Source organism: Pelophylax lessonae (genome assembly GCF_965119305.1).
Source record: "Pelophylax lessonae genome assembly, chromosome: 11".
In the NCBI taxonomy this organism is placed as follows: Eukaryota; Metazoa; Chordata; class Amphibia; order Anura; family Ranidae; genus Pelophylax; species Pelophylax lessonae.
The window spans coordinates 231,897,118-231,902,571 of record NC_138778.1 but is presented as its reverse complement, the minus strand read 5'-3'; positions in this window follow the sequence as shown (position 1 = coordinate 231,902,571).

Sequence of the window (5,454 nt, the reverse complement as noted above, 5' to 3'; positions counted from 1 at the left end):
ACTGATCCCCAAAGGTTTTTGATTAAATAGCGGAATAGAAAATATGATCCAAAAAAAGTGTATGTATATCACACGTACACAACCACACTAGGCCCCAATTACTATTGTTTGTACCCCTAAAAGGCTAGATGAGGAGTAGGGGGGGTATGGAACAGGCAGCACCCTCAAACCTTCAGAAGTATGAGATGAACCCCAACAACTTGGAAAGGTGGATCTCTCTCACACGTACCAACACAGACTATCCCCCAATTTAACTGATCCCCAAAGGTTTTTGATTAAATAGCGGAATAGAAAATATGATCCAAAAAAAGTGTATGTATATCACACGTACACAACCACACTGGGCCCCAATTACTATTGTTTGTACCCCTAAAAGGCTAGATGAGGAGTAGGGGGAGTATGGAACAGGCAGCACCCTCAAACCTTCAGAAGTATGAGATGAACCCCAACAACTTGGAAAGGTGGATCTCTCTCACACGTACCAACACAGACTATCCCCCAATTTAACTGATCCCCAAAGGTTTTTGATTAAATAGCGGAATAGAAAATATGATCCAAAAAAAGTGTATGTATATCACACGTACACAACCACACTAGGCCCCAATTACTATTGTTTGTACCCCTAAAAGGCTAGATGAGGAGTAGGGGGGGTATGGAACAGGCAGCACCCTCAAATCTTCAGAAGTATGAGATGAACCCCAAAAACTTGGAAAGGTGGATCTCTCTCACACGTACCAACACAGACTATCCCCCAATTTAACTGATCCCCAAAGGTTTTTGATTAAATAGCGGAATAGAAAATATGATCCAAAAAAAGTGTATGTATATCACACGTACACAACCACACTAGGCCCCAATTACTATTGTTTGTACCCCTAAAAGGCTAGGAGTAGGGGGAGTATGGAACAGGCAGCACCCTCAAACCTTCAGAAGTATGAGATGAACCCCAACAACTTGGAAAGGTGGATCTCTCTCACACGTACCAACACAGACTATCCCCCAATTTAACTGATCCCCAAAGGTTTTTGATTAAATAGCGGAATAGAAAATATGATCCAAAAAAAGTGTATGTATATCACACGTACACAACCACACTAGGCCCCAATTACTATTGTTTGTACCCCTAAAAGGCTAGATGAGGAGTAGGGGGAGTATGGAACAGGCAGCACCCTCAAATCTTCAGAAGTATGAGATTGTGTTCACTGTACCCCACAAAGATTGAGTTCACTGCACCCCACAATGATTGTGTTCACTGCACCCCACAAAGATTGTGTTCACTGTACCCCACAAAGATTGTGTTCACTGCACCCTAAAAGGATGTTGTTCACTGCACCCCACAAAGATTGTGTTCACTGCACCCTAAAAGGATGTTGTTCACTGCACCCCAAAAAGATTGTGTTCACTGTACCCCCCCAAAGATTGTGTTCACTGCACCCCACAAAGATTGTGTTCACTGCACCCCAAAAAGATTGTGTTCACTGTACCCCCCAAAGATTGTGTTCACTGCACCCCAAAAAGATTGTGTTCACTGTACCCCCCAAAGATTGTGTTCACTGCACCCCACAAAGATTCTGTTCACTGTACCCCACAAAGATTGTGTTCACTGCACCCCAAAAAGATTGTGTTCACTGTACCCCCCCAAAGATTGTGTTCACTGCACCCCACAAAGATTCTGTTCACTGCACCCCACAAAGGATTTTGTTCACTGCACCCCAAAAAGATTGTGTTCACTGCACCCCAAAAAGGATTTTGATCACTGCACCCCAAAAAGGATGTTGTTCACTGCACCCCAAAAATGATTTTGTTCACTCCACCCCAAAAAGATTGTGTTCACTGCACCCCACAAAGATTGTGTTCACTGCACCCCAAAAAGATTGTGTTCACTGTACCCTCCAAAGATTGTGTTCACTGCACCCCACAAAGATTCTGTTCACTGTACCCCACAAAGATTGTGTTCACTGCACCCCAAAAAGATTGTGTTCACTGCACCCCAAAAAGGATGTTGTTCACTGCACCCCAAAAAGGATGTTGTTCACTCCACCCCAAAAAGATTGTGTTCACTGCACCCCACAAAGATTGTGTTCACTGCACCCCAAAAAGATTGTGTTCACTGCACCCCAAAAAGGATTTTGTTCACTGCACCCCAAAAAGGATGTTGTTCACTCCACCCCAAAAAGATTGTGTTCACTGCACCCCAAAAAGATTGTGTTCACTGCACCCCACAAAGGATTTTGTTCACTGCACCCCAAAAAGATTGTGTTCACTGCACCCCAAAAAGGATGTTGTTCACTGCACCCCAAAAAGGATTTTGTTCACTGCACCCCAAAAAGATTGTGTTCACTGCACCCCACAAAGGATTTTGTTCACTGCACACCAAAAAGGATTGTGTTCACTGCACCCCAAAAAGGATTGTGTTCACTGCACCCCACAAAGATTGTGTTCACTGCACCCCAAAAAGGATTGTGTTCACTGCAGCCCAAAAAGATTGTGTTCACTGCAGCCCAAAAAGATTGTGTTCACTGCAGCCCAAAAAGATTGTGTTCACTGCAGCTCACACACAGAAAAATGGATGTGGATCACTGACACCTGCCTATCTCCTATCCCACACCACACAGCAATATCGATTGTAGTTTGTAGAACACAGTTTCCCTAAAATTCAGCAGACTCTGTCCCTAACAGGATTGAGAAGAGATCGTAGATCAGGATTGAGTGCAGATTCACCCCACCCCCCACACAGCAATATCGATTGTAGTTTGTAGAAGACACTGACCCTATAATTCAGCAGACTCTATCCCTAAAATGCCTACAACTCGCCCTGCCTAAACACTCCGACCTGTCCCTCAATTCTATCCGGACACAAATGGTTTTTTCCTGCCTATCTTTCCCTAATCAGCAGCCAGCACATTGATGTGTGCTCTGTCCCTGAATCTAAGCAGCATAATGACGCCGCTGCGGCGGCTGCCTCGAACTTATAAAGACTTGGTCACATGCTTCAGACGGCCAATCACAGCTACTAAGACATTTGCAGGCATGGCTGGGATGGCTTAAGGCACACCAGTTAAACGATTGTTGATTGGCTGTTGAAAGCCCGCCATGAAAAGAGCGCCAAAGCATGCAAAACCCGGAAATAAAACGACCGAACACGGATTTTTACCCGAACATACAGTAAAGTGTCCGTGTCCGTGTTCGGGTAAAAAAAATCCAATTATTCGGTACGAACACGAATAATACAGTCCGTGTTCGCTCAACACTAAAGGTGACTTAAACATAAGAGGGGCCAAGGGAGGTGAGAGATGGATTTCCTAACCTCTCTAAGGTAAGCTGGGTTCCACGGGCCCATAGTCAGTAGGCAAGAGGCCAGCCTGCAGTCCCCTCCAAAAGCCCCTGTCCTGAGTGAGTTTGTCACAGCACAGATGTCAACCAAGTCGCACCTGATGTGGCTCTGAAATCGTGCGACTTCACTTGAAGTTGCGCAATTTCAAAGTCAGATTCGGTGTGAACTGGGAGTAAACTGATGACCTGTAAGGGCTTTTAAAGCCTTACCTATGGGTAATTATGGGTGCCGACCGTTTTTCGCTGTTTTATTGGTGCGTGTAATTTTAAGGCTTAAGTACTTATTTACATAGGCTTGGGTAACTATTTACTTGTTGCAACCTCATTTTTTTTATATTTTACAATTATGGGTGATCTATTGTGTTTATGTGCTCTAAAAAAAAAAATGCAACTTAGCCACTTCCTTACCGCTGGACGTCGTATGACGCCCAGGGCTTTAACTGGAGATATCTGAAGGATGGGTGCAGCTGCAGGCATCATTTAGATATTATTATTTTCAGCCGGTGAATCCCTTCACCATATGAAAAATCATAGTGACTGTTCAGCCCCTTGATTGTTCTTACAGGCAGCGGGCGGGGAAATTCCCCCCCCCCCCTCCCGCTGCCCTCCGTTGCTTCTACCAGCTTGCCTGTGTGATCGGCGAGCCAGAGAAGGAATCGACCACCGGTGAAAGTACACCATAGAGACTGCCTAGGACCACATGGTCCCTGGCAGTCTCTATGACTCTCGGAGGCCCGGGATCGATGTGATGATGTCACGCACGACCTGGCAGTTGTGAATACTGCCGTGATCTCGGCTAGATAGCCGGGATCTTTTTTAATTTTTTTTTTTTTTTTTTTAGATTTTAGGCTTTCCAGCCTGTAGGAGAGATCTGAGGTTTTATTGACCCCACATCTCTCCATAAAGAGGACCTGTCATGCACTATTCTTATTACAAGGGATGTTTACATTCCTTTTAATAGGAATAAAAGTGCTAAAAAATATTAAAATGAAAGGGAAAGTGTAAAAAATAAATAAATAAAATAAACAATAAAAAAAATATAAAGTGCCCCCCGTCCCCGCGTGCTCACACACAGAAGCGAATGCATGCATACGTCGTGCCCACCAGTGGTGGCTGGTGCTCCATGGGTCGGGGGGGACCTGACCACACCAGCTCCAGCCCGCTCCGCACTGCACACCATACCCCCCCCCCCCCCCCAGTCGCCGGTCACTCACCTTGTGCTGCCCCTGGACTGACATGTGGAGGCGGCGGCAGCTCCTCCGCGTCCCCCTTCGTCGTTGGTTAGGCTTCCCCTGCGTCTCCTCCCTCCTCCTCCTTTGCCAATAGGATGGCTTCTCCTTTCAGCCAATCGGGTTTCCAGCTTCCTGATTGGCCAGGAGGAAAATCCGTGTGACAATAGCGAATGGTCATTCGCTATTGTCACACAACTGGGTGGGCTCAGGGTGCAGTGCTCTGAGCCCTGAGCCCACCCTTTTTTGAAGCCTATTAGAGCCTCTGGCTCTAATCACGTGCTTGAAAAATAAAAAATAAATCCCCCAATGGAATCCATGCATCCGGCGCCCTGCCTGTAGATTAGGGGGCCAGACGCATGGATTAGGGGGTGGCGCCACTGCGCCCCTAATGGACGGGCTGCCACTGATGGCCACATATGTAAATGGCGTTCAAACCAGACATGTGAGAAATCGCTGCGAACGTTAGAGCGAGAGCAATAATTCTAGCTCAAGACCTCCTCTGTAACTCTAAACTGGTAACCTGTAAAAAATGTTAAAGCGTGGCCTATGGAGATTATTAAGTATAGAAGTTTGGCGTCATTTCACAAGTGTATGCAATTTTAAAGCATGACATGTTGGGTATCTATTTTTTCGGCATAACATTATCTTTCACATTATGCAAAAAATTGGGCTAACTTTAGTGTTTGTTTTTTTTTTTTTTTAAATTCATAAAACTGTTTTTTTCCCCAAAAAACATTTCTGCGCAAATACCATGTGACATAAAAAGTTGCAATGACCGCCATGATATATATATCATGTTTGGGGTTTCCGAGTAATTTTCTAGCAAAAAAAGTTATGATTTTTACATGTAGGAGTGGAGTGCCAGAAATGGCCCGGTATGGAAGTGGTT